The following is a 17,425-nucleotide window of genomic DNA, read 5'->3' as shown; positions in this document are numbered from 1 at the left end:
AAAGGGGAGATGATTTAGCTGATTGTTTTTCTTTTTTAATGATGATATATTTGTTCCATATTACTTGTTTCTGCAAGCTAAAATTAGTGCAAAACAAAGGGGAAATGATGCAAATGATCTTATCCTACATGGTGTGGATCTTGGTTATTAGTTGATGCTTATAATTTTTTTTACGATTTTTTTTAACTCTTTGGGGATATTTAAATGCAAATCTGAAAATACCAGGGGCAAATGATGTTAACTGTCTTATCGTACACTGAATTGTGATGTGGACTTGAACTCCACTTATTATCTGATGCCCTAGTAGTTTTCTATGGTAAAAAAATGTTGATATTGCATCAAAGTGTCATGATAATATATATCAGCTGATAAGAGTACAACTGCTTTACAATGTTCGAATAATTTTTCCCGGATGCTTCTATAGACGTTAGCTTGTTTTGAAAGTGTGAAACCATACTCTTCTTTCATGTTTCTGAAACTTTATGAGAAGTTTGTTTCTTACGAATAAGAAGGTTGTGGTTTCCAATGTAAAATGAAACTTTCATGATGTTGGAAATGTAATTTTCGTGCTCGAGTGTTTGCTCCAACTTCTTTCTCTGGTAAGTATGGTCTGTTACTGCATGGTGTAAGATATACCGTTTATTTTTCACCTATGGTTATTTATTCTTGCACCGTTTATCTGCTTTTTTGCAGACAAAGATCAGCAATTTTTTTGCTGTCTTTGAGTTGCTGAATGGATAAAACTGGTGCTTAAATCTGGTGTCAGGCTTAACCTGTTGCGGATTAGCGAAAATGTATGTCAAAATGGTTTGATCAAAATCTTGTCACTCTTGTTATGCTTTTTTTGTCAGTTGTCTAAAATCACAATAATGATAGAATGCAGACGGGCGGTCAGAATCTTATGCCATGCTGATTGTCTGCAATTACATAAATGATTTCTGTGAAGATTTAGAATATGTCAGCTGCTTAAAAAGGTAATCTTGATGATCGACTGAATGGTGCATCTTCACTGTGGCTCCATGCAACACCCCCTCCCCCTCTTCTACCTTTCTCTTCAATTTTTTAGAAGGAATGGGACCCTTTTCCTCGTTGAGAATCTCCCTTCTTGAAATAACATGAAAAGTAACTAAAAACCCGAGGACTGTAGATGCCTCTCTCTCTCTCTCTGATATCTTCCAAAGATCCATTTTAGCCGAATGCATCACCCCTTTTTCATATCTATTATTTGACCGTCTCTTTTTTATTTTTACTTTTTAGGATGCTAAGGTCCTTTTTCAAATCTCCTTTTTTTGCCGTCTCTTTTTTTCTTTTTACTTGTTAGGACGCTAGGGTTCTAACAGGTTTGACCATATCAGAGAAAGAGAGACTTGAAAGTGGTGGTGGGTGGGTGTCTGTCAGCTCATGGAATGAGATGTGTTATGGGTGAATAGTTGCCTAATGTGAAAAATTGATAGATAAAATTCCTTCACCAAAGGGTGAAAGAATTTTTTCTATAAAAAATCATACCTTTAGAACTTTGAAGATTTTATAAAAAGAAATTATAATTTTTTCCTAGTTTCACTTGAAACTCTGCCTGTGTATAATTGTTTAGTTATGCACTGCCGGTCCCAAGCTCGGATAAAGGAGGAGGGTTGCGGTAGGCCTGTGACAGCCAGCATAGTCATGCCCTTTGAATATGAATCAATATGAGAATTTTGTTGGGGCGTTCCTTACTGAGCGACGCGTTGTACTCTATAGGCCTGGAGGCAGTGATAAATAGGCAAGGGTTGCTAGGTCGTTGCTTGGGAGCGACACGTCACACTGACGCTCGGGTGTGGTGTCAAATAGGCAAGGGGTTCCCTCACTTTGTTGGACGGGTGGGGATAAAGAAGTTAGTCTAAGACCATAAAATTAGGTTAGCCACTTGGAACATAGGGTCTATAATTGGTGAGTTGGTAGAGTTAGTAGATGCAATGTGTAGGAGAAAGATTAATATTTTATGTGAGACCAAATGGGTAGGTGAGAAGGCAAAAGTGATAGAACCTTGGGGATATAAGATTTGGTATACATGAATAAATAAAAATAGGAATGAAGTAGGGATTGTTATGAGTTGTAAGTTTATAGATAATGTAGTTGAGGTCCGTAAGGAGGGTGATAGGATTTTACTTATTAAATTAGTATAAGATTTGGTATACAGATATTATTAATATTATTAGTATTTATGCACCTCAAGTAGGTTTAGATGATTCCATTAAACGTCAATTTTCGGAAGATTTAGATGAAGTAGTACAAGGGATATTTTATGGAGAAAAACTTTTCATTGGCGGTGACCTTAATGGACATGTAGGCATTAGTAGGGATGGATTTGAGAGTATCCATGGAGGCTATGGTATAGGAGAAAGAAACGAAAGTGGAGAAAGGATTTTAGATTTTGGTTTGTCCTATGATATGATCTTAGCAAACACTTGGTTTAGGAAGAGGGAGTCTCACCTAGTAACATTTAAAAGTGGGGTTAATACGAGTCAGACAGATCTTTTTCTACTTAGAAAGAGAGATAGGGGTTGTTGCATCGATTGTAAGGTTATACCGAGAAAAAGTGTAGCTACACAACATAGAGTTTTAATTTTAGATCTTAGAATTAGATAATGCCGCAAAAGGGATAGACATAGGATAGATCCTAGAATTAAGTGGTGGGCACTGAAAGAAGCTAAACAAGGAATGTTTGTAGAGCGGGTAGTTAAGGAAGTTGATTGGTGTCTGGAGGAGGATTCAGAATCAATGGGTGAGTCTAAAGGCGGTGCACCGCTAGGTAAGGATACATCATGGTGGAACGAGGATGTCAAATTAACTATTAAGGTTAAAAGAGAGTGTTATAGAAATCTAAGTAAGAGTCGTGATAATGAGAATTTGGAGAAGTATATGATAGCAAAGAAGAAAGCTAAAAAAGTAGTTTTAAACGCGAGGGATAAGGTATATAAGGAGGTTTATGACAAGTTGGATACCAAATAGGGCGAGAATGATATTTATAGGATTGCGAGGATGAGAGATAGGAAATCGAGGGATCTGAGTATGGTTAGATGTATCAAAGATGAAACACAAAGGGTTTTAGTCAAAGATGAGGAGATTAAGGAGAGATGGAAAGATTATTTTGATAAGCTATTTAATGGAAGTCATGCTCAGGATCTTGGAGACTTGTCCATTCCTTTTTATGAGATGAATCGTGACTTCATGCGCAAGATTCAAAAGAAAGAAATTGCAGAGGTTTTGAAGAAAATGAAATCAAGAAGGGCAGTTGGCCCAGATGGTATACCTATCGAGGCTTGGAAATGCTTGGGAGAGAAAGATTTAGAATGATTGACAAATCTTTTTAACAAGATTTGGCGGACAAATAAGATGCCTAATGTGTGGAGGAAGAATACTTTGGTGCCTGTATATAAGAATAAGGGTGATATACAAGATTGCACAAACTATCGTGGTATAAAACTCATGAGTCATACTATGAAACTTTGGGAGAGGGTGATTCAGTCTAGATTAAGGAAGGTTGTCATGATATCAGAGAATCAATTTGGTTTTATGCCTAGAAGATCAACTATGAAAGTTATTGAGAGAAATAGAGAAAAAAACAAAGATTTGCATATCGTTTTTATTGATTTAGAGAAGTCATACGATAGAGTACCTATGAACGTTCTCTGGTGGGCAATGATGAAGAAAGGTGTTTTTCTCAAGTACATTAGTATAATTAAAGATATGTATGAAAGAGTAGTAACCAATGTTCGCACTTGTGGAGGGGTGACAACCAATTTTCCTATAACGGTTGGGTTACATCAAGGAACTGCTTTAAGCCCTTTCCTATTTGCTATAGTGATGGATGAGTTTACGAGACCAATTCAAGAAAATGTGTCGTGTATGTTGTTTGCTGATATTGTTTTGATTGCTGAGTCTAGAGCTGGGGTTAATGCTAAGTTAGAATTATGGAGACAGACATTGGAAATAAGAGGTTTTAAGTTGAGTAAGAGTAAGACAAAATACATGGAATGTTGATTTAGTAAGCAACGAAGTAGTGATGGGAGTGTAGTGAAGCTTGGTGAGCACGAAATACCGGTGGATGATTCTTTCAAATATTTGGGATCTATCTTTCAAAAGTATGGAGAAATTGATGGAGATGTAAATCATAGAATAAAGGTTGGGTGGATGAAATGGAACAGTGCAACTGCAGTGTTGTCCGGTCGTAGAATGCTATTGCGGTTGAAGGGAAAGTTTTATAGGACGACTATTAGGCCCACTTTACTATATAGTACGGAATGTTGGGCTGCCAAGAGACATCATATTCAAAAAAATGAGTGTAGCTGAGATGCGTATGCTGAGATGGATGTGTGGAAATACAATAAAAGATAAGATTTGGAACGAGGAGATACATAAGAAGGTAGGCGTTGCACCCATTGAAAATAAGATGAGAGAGAATCATTTACGGTGGTTTGGACATATTCGGTGAAGGCCTAATGATGCTCCCGAAGGATGGAGAAATGAGAAAATATATTAGTTAAAAGAGGTCGGGGTAGGCCTAGGAAGACATGGATGGAGGTGATAAGAAAGGATATGAATGCTTTGAACCTCACCGAGGACATGGCATTGAATAGAAATGACTGGAGGAGAAGGATTCATGTGGAAGACCCAAAATGATTTCCTTTTTTGGTTCATATCGCTGACCCCGACCCCATTTGTTTTGGGATGAAGGCGTAGTTGTTGTTGTTCTTAGTTTCACTTGTCCTATTTTTCACTTCCAAACACATGTAAATATGGACAAGGATGGAATGGTTTTAATTTCTCTTTTTTTCAATAAATCTAGCCGTGTGAATTTTGTCATTTAAAAAAATTCCTAATGTTATGGAAAACTTTCTGGTTGTGGCCAATATTCCACGTTATACTATTTGTGCGCAAATAGTCAAACACTCGTAACGTGCATTGCCACAAGGTCCAAGCTAGGCGTACTCCCCGTTGGGCAGGTGATCTCAAGGGTTTTACTGAGGGGAGGTTTTCCCCTTGTATTATTGATTTTTTTTAATGAGCATCAAGATGCATGCCGCTATAGAGTGATGCATCGGAAAACCAACTCAGGTTTTTTGTAAACTAGGTTTGCTAAAAACCGAGTTTTTCAATACTCAGGTTATGTTGCTTCCTTTCATCCAAACGGGGCCTTAGGCTTTGTTTATGACACTGGGGGTAGGAAGTATGGAATCCATAAGTTTGTAAAGACTGCATTTGGACGTTTTGGAATTTGTAATTCCCCATCTCCTCTCTGGCGTTCTCCAACTCTGTTTGGGAGCCTTGAATTGTAGGTGTGTTACGGTTTCTCTTGTTGTTGCCAAGACACTGCGTAGGGAATGGAGTTAGCAGTCACAGCGTTACTTTTTAACACAAGTAACAGGAGGATGATTTTAGCAACTTCTTTCTCAGCATCACATTTTGGCAAAACCATATTTTGGCAACACAATGAAAATGGTATTTCCATCTCAATTTTCAAATAGTTCCTTAGGCTGTGTTTGGGACTCTATAGTAAGTGGTGGTGAAACATTGAAGTTCCTCTGGAAATCTGCAAGCTCACCTTAGGCCCTGTTTGGAAACTAGCAGCTGGGATGGGAAGTGACAGCTGCCAAATCCTGGATTTGGCAGGTACCACCTCCAGAGGTGTTTGCTGTCAATTCCATGCTTTAGCGTAAATACAATGCCACTTCCCATCCCAGATGCTTTCATCCCAGCTACCAATTTCCAAACTGCCACCAGGTGTTTGTTTGACTTTTTGGCAATAACTCTTATCCCAGTTCTTAGATTCCAAACAAACCCTTAGTCAATTTCTCATGAGTTTTTTTGTCAAAAACATAAATGTCGTGTTTTAAACGTGATATTTATGTTTTCATCAGCTATATATTGTGAATAAAACATATGTTTTTATTTTTGAATATTTTGTATTTATATTTCCTTTTAAAAAAATATTTTTTTATTTTTAATTTATTTTTTATTGCTGAGATTTTGATGAAAACATTTGATATTTAAAAAAAAAAATTCTTGCGAGTCTTTAGCTGCCTATATTTTGTCATTTTTAACTTTTGTCACTATACTTAGAACCACACCAATTTTGAATGTCAACAACGTCACAAAAAAAAAAACGAAAAAACGGAGAGGAAAGAAAAAGGGTACCATCCAAAAAAGCACTTTCTCATGATAAGGGCATTTACTATGTAAACCCACAAAAATTCTTCGATACAAACTGCTTTGATTAACCATGTGTTGAATAAGATCTTTTTAATGGCCCGCCTTCCTGCGAGGTAAAATTCCAGATTGAAGACGCAACCAACCAAACGGTAATAAAGCAACTGCAAATAAGATATATAATTACATCGATTCGCTCATACGGAAGAGGAGCAAAAACACAATGTACACAAAATCGTCCAATTAAATTATTGAACCCTTGTACAACTGAATAATAAACCAGCTTTCTTTATTAGGAAATGTTGAATACAATTAAAAATATTTGTCGAACATAAAAAAACAAAAAACAAAGAGAAGAGAATTAGACGATGGTGGAATGACCTTCATGTGTGGATGGATACAAATACATTCTATAAACTTCACTATTAACATCCACCTCACCGTAGTATGCCTCGGTGAATTGAAGCAACCAACACTTGGAAGTTCGGTAGAGAAGACTGATACACATAATTCACTATAACTATTAAAGTAACGGAATGTGCTGCTGGTTTGGTCTTTGTATGCCACCAACTCTCTTGCTTGGTTCGGCTTAGAATTTACACAATATACAGCAGGGTCGTTCGCCCAAAATTTTTATCGGAATCGAGAGAAATATACGACCCATGAGGCAGCTAGTGGCTACAAGCTCAATGGAAGACATGAGGGGATGCATAAAACTCACTCTCATTGAATACTGGTCTTAGATCTTCTTGACACATGAAATCCAAGGGATAACAAACAAGGAACCCTTTCACTGACTGTAGCCTCTCCATGGGTCTGTTGCTCCGACATCACCGTTTTGACAAGATTCCAGCCTCTCTAGAGCTATTCCCAATTTTCTCCTTCAAATAGGCCATGGCTTGCCTTAATGAAGTTCTGCACTCACATGCGCATCTCGAGGGGAATAGAGATCATGCATAGGAAAGAATCACTTCCATCATTTCAAGATTACCAGGTAAACTATAAATTTAGGGTTTACCATGCAGCAATTTAGGGTTTAGGTCCTAGGGTTTAGGATTTAGGGTTTAGGCTTTAGGGTTTAGATAACAATCGATTTGTAGTTATAATAATATTTTTGGTAAATGAATGTGGTTGCAAATAACGTCTATTTGTATTTAAGAAGCTACTGTGACAATGATATATCTTTGTTTGTCTTTGTAAACGATATCAATATATAATATCGTGATTGACGAGCTTTGTGTTTTAGGTTTATGGGTTTTTGGTTTAGGGATTGGGGTTTAGGGTGACTAACTTTGTCTATGTGAACGATATATCCTATTGCAATTTACACAATGGCCGATTAATAAAAGGCGAAAAAACTCAAACAATAAAAAATCGAGACGATGTTTAGAATAGATAAAATAAAAATCGAGGTTACTTCTTAAATACAAATCGATTTACAACTTGATACCGATTTAAGTCACAGTTATAGATCAATTTCGGTGCAATGATTTGTCCTATCGCGATTTTCTTTGATGAGCTTTGACTAAGTTAATGATTTTCCTATCCCGATTTACACAATGACTGCTAAAAGATGAAAAATAGGATGAAAAAATAAATCGACACGATACATGCTATCACGATTTGATTGATACATCCTATCACATTGACTAGTTTTGTAAAAGGCAGATGAAATAACATTTTTAATTTAATTAATGTGCAATGCAATTTATTTGCTCGCGCTTTTTAAAAACTGACGGGATTTTTTTAAAACTGACGGTATGTGAAACAACGTTTCCTTTATATATGAATGACACATCGCACAAGTTCAGGACGGTGTTGCTTCGCTTTGCTTCATGAACAAGGAACAAACAAACCGATAGTTTCTTTATAAATGACGTCTTCATGAATCAAACATATAACCTGCTTCATCGCAAAAGAGGTATCAATGTCGAGGAAGTTGACGAGAAAGGAGAAAATGATAGCTACACGACCAACGATGACGAATCAGATGTATATTGTTTAAACCTTGAGGTTAAATAGATCAGGGTTTTAGACCTGGACAACGAGTCAGGTAGGGTCGAGTAAGGTTTTATATATAGATCTATATTAGGGTTTTACATTTTGCAGGGTTTTATGCACGTGTGCACAAATTGACACAATGTTTAGACTTAGTAAAGTACAAATCGATTTAAGTAACAGTTGCAAAACATTATGAGTAAATCATGATATTACATATCGATATCGTTCACAAAGACAAACAAAGACATATCGTTGTTGTAGTTATTTCATAAATACAATTAGACGTCCCGATAATTACCTATTGGGGATGATATATGTTTTTTTTATTATGATGGTCATGTATTTTACCTAAACCAAACCATTGTGGTCAGGTAAAAAAGTCTAGTTTTTTCATAAATGATTGCGGTTGTAAATCATATTGATTTGTAGTTTTAAAGTTACCACGATAATGATATGTCTTTGTTAGTCTTTGTGAACGAAATCGATTTGTATTTATGAAGTTATTGCGACAATGATATGTCTTGGTTAGTCTTTGTAAACGAAATCGATTTGTATTTATAAAGTTACCTCGATTTATATCGTTGAATTATTCTTGATTTGTTCTTTACTAAATCTATACATCATGTGGCTTTGTTTATTGTTTTTCTTTTTGGCCATTTATTAATCAGTCATTTCGGCCATTGGTCATGATGTATTGTAAATAAATACTAGTATTTTTGGTAAATGAATATGTTCGTAAATAACGTCGATTTGTATTTAAGAAGCTACCACGATAACGATATATCTTTGTTTGTCTTTGTGAACGATATCGATATATAATATCGCGATTTAGTCATCAATTTATAACTGTTACTAAAATATTGTTTCTGTATAAAACGTAAATCAATATCATGCTGTAAATCACTTTGAATTTACCTTAATTTTTTTGTTGAATTTCAAATCGATTTGTAGATGAGACAACGATTTGTCTGTGCACTTTATCGCGATTTGTATTCATGCACATTGTGATTTCCATCCAGTTGTACAAATCAATATAACCATGGCAAAATATATTACAAATTGATACAGAAATGCAACATAATAACTTAAAAATCGATATTAGCAAACAAAAAAATATCTCACAAATCGGTATTATGTTACTACAACAATGATTTTCGATACATTGCATATACTGAGGGAATGGACAATACCGGATGAGGTAGAGGCCTTCCCATACAATATGAACGATACAATATATATATATATACAACGATTTATATATGTGAAGGCTAGATGAGAACGATTTTCACTAATTTTATAAGCACTAAGCAACGACGATTTACCTACGCTATCAAAATTGTAGCTCTGTAGGCTAGATGAGACAACGATTTATATATATGAATGATACGTATTACAATGATTTATATATGTGAAAGATACATTATTAATCAGAGTTGACAAGCGATTTCTTTGTTCCATAGTTTTTTGGATGAAGCCATTTTCATGAACGGTGATTCACAAAATATTAACAATTCTATTTTTGTGGCTCATGATTCATGAAAATGGCTTCATCCAAAAACTCTTTCTTAATAAGACCATTCAGTGTATAAGCATATTCACCTTCTGTTTTGTTAAACTCTTAACAAATCCGACAATGTGGAAATTGAGTCATGAAAAGAGGCATAACAACTAACTTTATGGTAAGACTTAAATAGAATTCACACGCAATTCCTGTGTTCCATAGCTCGCTTTCAAATTAATTTGAGTCTGTCATGAAAAAGAACAATATAAGATACTACATTAAGTTTCACAAGAAATGCAAACATCTTTCCAACATTGATTACATACCAAAAGACTTGTAAAACTGAAGCCATCATTCCAGAAAAACTGGTCGAAAGGATTGAAGGTTACAATATTGTAGTGCACGTTGATAGGGTATTGCTCCATGTTGAAAATTACACAAGTTAGATAATGATAAGCTGCACATAATGCAATTTATATGGGAAGCAATATAATGTATTACATAACTGTTCATGCGAATGACTGATTACTTTTGCTTAGAGGTTGGTTGTTTCTTAGACCTTTTCTTGCCAACCAATTCTAGTGCACCCTTTGTCCTCTGACGATTGCGATCAGAGACAAGTTTTTTTTTTGACACCCTTCACTAAGTGAATTTTTCCATCATAATCTACAACATTTACTCCTGACTTGTTGAAGATGATGTTTATATTTCAATGCAACTTCTCTTGAGTGTCAAGGGAAGCATGATTTTCACCTTTGCTGTTCACTCCCATTTTCTTGGACTAATCTTTATGACCTTCCTCATTATTAAAATGTGTTCCTTCTACAAGAACAGAGTCAAGTATACTATCTTGTTCATTCATAGTGCCTGCACCTTTATCAAGTGTATTGTCATGATCGTCTACCTCATTATCAAATTACATTTCTTCTGCTGGAACATTCAAGTCAAGAGTGAATCCAATGCCTGCACCCTTCTTATCATGTGTATCATTAGTGTACATGTTCACTTTTCCATAACTTTCCAATGATTGAGATAGATCATCTTCATTGCAACCAAATGATAAGATCACCGTTGTCATAAGCAAGATACCATTTTGCGTTAAATGGATACCGATAATGTTAAGTAAGTCAAAGAAACGATTGAATTAATTACAGTATAAAAGCAACATTAATTTCTTATTTGCTTATACTATGCATCGAGTTGTTACTTACCATGCCAATAAAAGAAACAATTTGTCGTATATGTGTGGACGATAGCGATTTAATTATATCTACGATGCTGTGAAGTGATTTGAATACGAAAATTGCCACCGCAAGCACGCAACAATGTATTTCTGCATGCACACGTTTTAAATTTTTTTCTATAAATATCTTACAAATCAATATTAAAAAACACATAATATCTTACAAATTGATATACATATCGCACAATATATTACAAATTGATACGACACTTCAACATAATAGCTTACAAATCGACACTATAAAACATATAATATCTTTCAAATCGAAATACATATCGCAAAAATATATTATAAATCGATACAAAAATTCAGCATAATAGCTTACAAATCGACACTACAAAACACATAATATCTTACAAATCGATATACATATCGCAAAATATATTTCAAACCGATACGAAAATTCAACATAATAGCTTACAAATCGATATTAACAAACAAAACAATATCTCACAAATCGGTAGTATGTTACTAAAATCGCGATTTACGATACATTGCATATACTGAGTGATTGGACGATACCGGATGGGGTAGAGGCCCTTCCTCGCATCTATAAACAAGCATTCTTGACAACAAGTCCCAGTGTCTTACAAATATCGTTAAGTTTCCAACCGTCGAAAGGACAAGATCCACCTGCAATAACGAAACAATGCTTTAATTGCACTCACGATGATATACGTTCTTTAACAATAGCATGATGACATGGAAAGGTACTCACGATGCCTTAATGACACTTGTTGGAATGTTTATGCGTCATTGCTTTCTTTCATACTGCCTAACGACAACAGAAAAGAAGAGAAGACTGCAAAAAGAGATGGCCGACAAATACCTCTATGATGCCCACCAATGATCGAACCAGTCGATCGCGAACCCGAGAATGTTTTGTAACACAAGGCAGAAATGAGAAAGCGGTAATGTGTTGTAACACAAGCTAAAAACCTAGACAGGAACCTGGATTCGAGACGACGACAAAGGCTGCTCTGGCGACAACAAACAACGGTAAAGGGTGCGTCGTCAAAGGGAGCTCCTGTTACAACAGATGGTGCAAAAGTTTGTTGCTTAGGGCAAAAATGAAACAGTTGGACTTTAAAGAGTTAACATCATCCTCGACTCTCTGGATGGAGGACATTTTTGTCCTTTTCTCGAGCTGTCGTTTCCCTTTTTTAGATGGAGGACATTTTTGTTATTTTCTTGAACCGTCATTTTATGGCAAAAATAGTAGGAAAGGGTACTTAAGTCTTTGCAACCACATCGGACTCTGATGCTAAGTGATGCCGACACACACGGGAATATGAGCCCCACGTGCTTATATATGTGGCGCTCATTCGGACCCCCGAACACACACTGTAGCAAACAATGCGTCTTCGGGGGAGAACACACTACACAGTCCCCCAACTTTTGAATCCGATCTATATTTTAGAATGTGTCAGTTTCGGTTTACTTCTTGGATCTGATTTAGGAGGAGCCAATTGCGCTTTTATTCCATTATCGAACCATTGAATTCATTAAATTTTCCTATTTTGCTTAACCATATTTGGATTAGATCATAAAAAACACTGACATATCGATAACGTAATTCCTTTTAGAACTATGAGCAGGTAGCCTGTGTGGCCAGTCGAGTCTATGTCAAGGTGCTGAGATGAAGGCACTGGATCAAATCATGCTGGTGCATGTGTGTTTTTAAGGGTGGTTGCAGGACATCACCTGATGTATTTCTCACTTAAGTGTTATAAAAAAATATAAAGAAGTATTTAAAAAAAACATTAAATGTTAATCAAACCAAACAAAATCTTCAGTAGTTACCATGACATACTTCTAAGGCATGTATAATCCTTTTTTTAATGACAAGGAGCCCTCGTTGAAGCAAGGAAAACCTAGGATGGTGCCCTACAACCACCGTGCCTTAAGTGGCCTACCTCTAAAAGTTATGGACACACCCATGCGCCACTAGGGTTTGGTCTGGTGCCTTCATCTCAGCACCATCATAACCACCTTGCTGGCCACCCGGGCAGCTAAGGCATGTACAATCGAGTTGCTTGACTTGTAAAATGGTACGTTTGCAAAACTTTCAGAGTATGGGATTTTGCATAAGTCTAGCTGGATTGTTAAGCTGGAGATTATGTGAAGGCCATAGGCTAAATCAACCACATAAAATCAAGTTGGGTTCTGGTCTAAATCAACTACATAAAATCAAGTTGGGTTCCAAGCACAACCCGCTTTCAACCTATTGAAGGTCGGACTTGTTAGCAAGCCCTTTTCTTGTGAAATAATTGTATTGTACTTATAATTAGACACATTTTCCGAAACACCCTATAATTTTTTATATTCTTAAGTAAAAAATAACCAATAACCAGTTTTAAAATTATCCTTTTTACCCTTCGCATGCACAAAACTCATGAAGTTTATGCAGAATATCGCTTCGTTAATCGGGTGTCTCATTCTTCCACTTAAAATGAGGTACATTTTTTTTCAGACTTCACAAAGTTCATGTAATAATATTTGTAAATATTCTATCAAACTCGAACATCGAATCTTTGCAAATGCCTGACTAAGTGTGCATATATATAGGAAGTGTGCATAAAAATATGTGTAAACATCCTGTTAAACTCAAACCTCGAAACTTCACAAATATAAGACTAAGTGTGCATATACCTCAGAAGTTTGCATAAAAATAAGTGTGAACATTATGTTAAATTGAGCCTCATAACCTTGCAAATTATAGGTGAGGATTAGGAAGTCCACTTAAGCTATTATCAAACTCTTTACCGGAAGACGTCCAATGTTGCCTATATTGTATGTGGACTTCTTCATCCTCACCTATATTATATGTGAACTTCCTCATTACATGCATGCATTCTCATCTTCACATATATTATATGCAGACTTCCTCACAATTTTATTTTTTAACTGTTGCAAACACAGAAAATTATCATTTACATAATCTATACAAAACATATCATTTACACGAACATCTCAACTCAAATTTATTCAAAGTTCAAATTCATACTAAACATCCAAAATTTAAATTCATATCATAATTTACAATGAATCTCATCCAACATTGAATTTATACAAATTTAGAATTACAGTTTTACATTGATAATTCAAACAAAACTCCCTAGAACTATCCACAGCTTAACAAACAAGAACTCGTTGTCTGATATCTCCTTAACCTTTGTCTTTTCAATGGCCTTCGTACCATCTGTGTTCTATTGTGGTTCATTTTTATTTTTTTTCCCTGTCAGCCTTCTTTTTGTCACCCTCCAAAGCATTTTTGTTTCTTCTTTATGTGTTCATATAATTTGATCATACACCTCTTATAATCTGTGACATATTTCTGAAAAAAGGGTTATTAGTAAACAACTAACTATAACTTATATCTCAAATGTCAGAACAAAATATGACATATAAACATATACCTATATAAAGTTCAAATCTCAATTTTTGTCCAAATATTGTATGTATGTAAAGACAAATATACCATAATCATGCATGTAACAATCATATACCAAGTCATCAGGAACATATACATCTACGAATTGAGTTAACATACATATGCAAAGAAATTACATATTTTCTTGTTAAAAAATATCATCTATGGTCTCAACTGACCAATCATTGTAATAGTTGTAGCCAAACTACACTGAAAAAAATGACTACAAAAAAATGAGTTAAAAATATATGAAAAATATGTAGTTAACAAACAAATGTAAAAAAGTGAGTACATTAAATTTGTGGACCCCACAGAATTGTACATCTTGAACACCTTCTTCTTCATGTCCATTTCTCAAAAAACTCAACAATAGTTGCACCGGTTGAGAAAAATTAAGAATTATACTATAAATCAAGTTTAAGGTCATTATGCACATAAAAATTTAAGTTTTGTAAGTATACAAAGTTGTTTAACAGATACCTTGTCAACTCTAAAGAATTGATACGACAACTCACTGCTCTTTAAGCACCTAGTTGTCACATCTCATTGTCCTTTAGTTGCGAGCATTCGCTGTGAACAAAAAAAGTTTACTATTTTGTTTTTATTAGCCAACAACAAAACAACAGAAACCTCGTAATTCAGATTCACAAAGAAATACAGGGTAAGGCAAAGAGTCTTTGGCAATTCTATTAATCTTTTCATGTCCTTGTTGTCGGTCATTTGGAGTCTTTCTATGCATCTTGTTAGATGCTACATAGTCAAAATATGTGATGCATTCATGTTACATTCAAATGAGTTTGCATACAAACGTAAAAAATAATAGTTATATAAATTAGCAAACCTAACACTTACGTAACTTGCCAATAGAGTTTCTTTACCAAATTTATAATCTTTCTGCTCTTTTGTCTTATGTTGCTCATCTTCTCCATCCTCAGGCACCATAATTGGATCTTTGCTTGAGGGTGGAGATGGAGGTTTGATTTTCTTTCTGCCATGTTTCTATTTATGTTTATACATAATACCTAACATATATATAGCAGACATGTGAAATTGGAGAAATTCATTTAAAAATACTAGATAAATACAAAAAATCAATTTATTAAATAATTATTAACAAATCCTATATTTTGCAAAGCATACATACTCTAAAAAACATTGGATAAATATAAATAATCAATTCATTAAACATTTCTTAACAAATCCTATATTTTATAAAACATATGTAATTTAACATACTAGATAAATATAAAAAAACAATTCATTTAACAACTTTTAACAAATCCTACATTCACTATAAGAAAAACCTCTTTAACTGGTGCATCCTCCTAGCGTGCCACTAAAAGTATCTTTTCATTGGTGCTATTTTGTTTAGTGCTAGTGAAAAACGAGTTATAATGGCACATGCTATTTGCACCAATATAATAAACTATTTTGGACACACATAAAAAGGGCACCACTATAAATGATTTTTTCTAGAGCAAAAAAGAAGTGCACCAATGAAAAAGGAATTTTTTTGGTGCAAAAAAATGTGCGCTAGTAAAAAAATATTTTTTTGATAGACATAACAAGTGCACCACTAAAAAGACCAGTCTTAAAAACAAAAAAAAAAGGTTTTCACTATGATGCAAGCTCTCTTTCTCTCTTTAAAAGAAAATCTCATCTCTCTTCTTTCTCTCTCTCCCTCCTTTTCTCTAATTTTTTAATAATTAAAGTTGATTTTTTATGTCTCAATTTGGGTTTAATTAGAATTAAATTTGAATTTTATTCTGGGATTTGATTTCAATTTGGAGTTAAATTTCATTTAATTCAAATTTGAATTTTAGTTTCAATTTGAATTGAATTACAATCTGTTTTTGATTTGGATTTGAGATTTAATTGAATTTGGATTTGAATTTTAATTTGAAATTTAATTTCATACATAGAGAATTTTTATTCGAATTTGGGTTGAATTCCAATTGGGATTTGATTTCAAAATTGAATTTTAATTTCAATTTCAATTTATAGTTAATTAAGGTAAATTGAACCATAGGGTGGGATTAGGGGTGGCAAAACCTGACACGACCCGCCTCTTAGGAGGGTTCGGGTTTGGCTTAAACTAACCCATTTAATAAACGGCTCGACCCGCCTAACCCGTTTATTAAACGGGTCGGGTTCATGTTAGGGGTATGCCAACCTGCCAACCCAGCTGACCCATTTAATAAATGGGTTAGGTAGGCGGGTAAACCCGGTTACCCGAACCCGACCCGCCAACCCGACCCGATTGCCACCCCTAGGTGGGATGTCCCTTAGGTGGGATCCACACTCAAACCAAGTTGGGATGCCCCTACCTTCCTTAATTCTTATTTGACCTAATTAAATTAGGTGTCCTAATTAGCTATGATTTTACCTAAATTAAGTTCAAATTAATTAGGAGTCTTACTTAAAAAGAGGTCTTTTTTAAGCAGATTTTATTGGTCTACAACTCTCTCTCTCCCTCTCATACGTTTTAGGGAGACCAACCTAAAGAAAGGAGTTGTAGCTAGGGAATAGTAAACTTCTAAAAGTTTTTTCCCCTGAATGTATAGGGTTATGACCTTATAAATAAAAACCCTCTCACATGCCCCCACCATAATCTCTCTCTAATTCTCTCTCTCTATTCTTCTAGTCCTTCTATCTCTCTATGTCTTTTCTTCCACACACCCCTCTCATTAGAAGAGAAAGTGGGTTTGGTGGTGGCGATGTGCTTATGTTAGAGAATTTGGTGGGTTATCTGAGATAAGTGAGTATTTGTGTTGTATTATTTTGTATTTTAGGATTCTACCTTAGTTTCAGATATGAGTTTGGGATCAGATCAAATATTTTACAGATTTGTAGCCTTTGTTTGATAGTGTGCGGTTTACGAGAGTTGTTTTGGATGTGCAAAGCTATAAAACTTGGATTTTTACAAAAAATATATGAAAAAATCTATATAGGTAGATTTAGATCTAGGATTGATTCATGTGAATCTAGATCTTAATTCAAGTCCATGGTTTAGAACCATGGATTGAATACATGTATGAGTTTTGCATCGGTTTTTATAAAA

At 34.9% G+C, this 17,425-nt stretch overlaps 1 non-coding gene across 1 annotated transcript; it reads left to right on the top strand.

Moving 5' to 3' along the window:
• Positions 1-223: 223 nt before the first annotated feature.
• On the top strand, positions 224-303 carry LOC149839561 (small nucleolar RNA R16). Its single transcript, XR_016431746.1, has one exon. It is a non-coding gene; the product is annotated as a small nucleolar RNA R16 (small nucleolar RNA).
• The last annotated feature ends 17,122 nt before the right edge of the window (positions 304-17,425 follow it).

Source organism: Nuphar pumila, chromosome 4 (genome assembly GCF_984573655.1).
Source record: "Nuphar pumila chromosome 4, dmNupPumi1.hap1.1, whole genome shotgun sequence".
Taxonomy (NCBI): domain Eukaryota; kingdom Viridiplantae; phylum Streptophyta; class Magnoliopsida; order Nymphaeales; family Nymphaeaceae; genus Nuphar; species Nuphar pumila.
The sequence above is the reverse complement of the archived record's forward strand: the minus strand, read 5'-3'. Positions and strand labels throughout refer to the sequence as shown.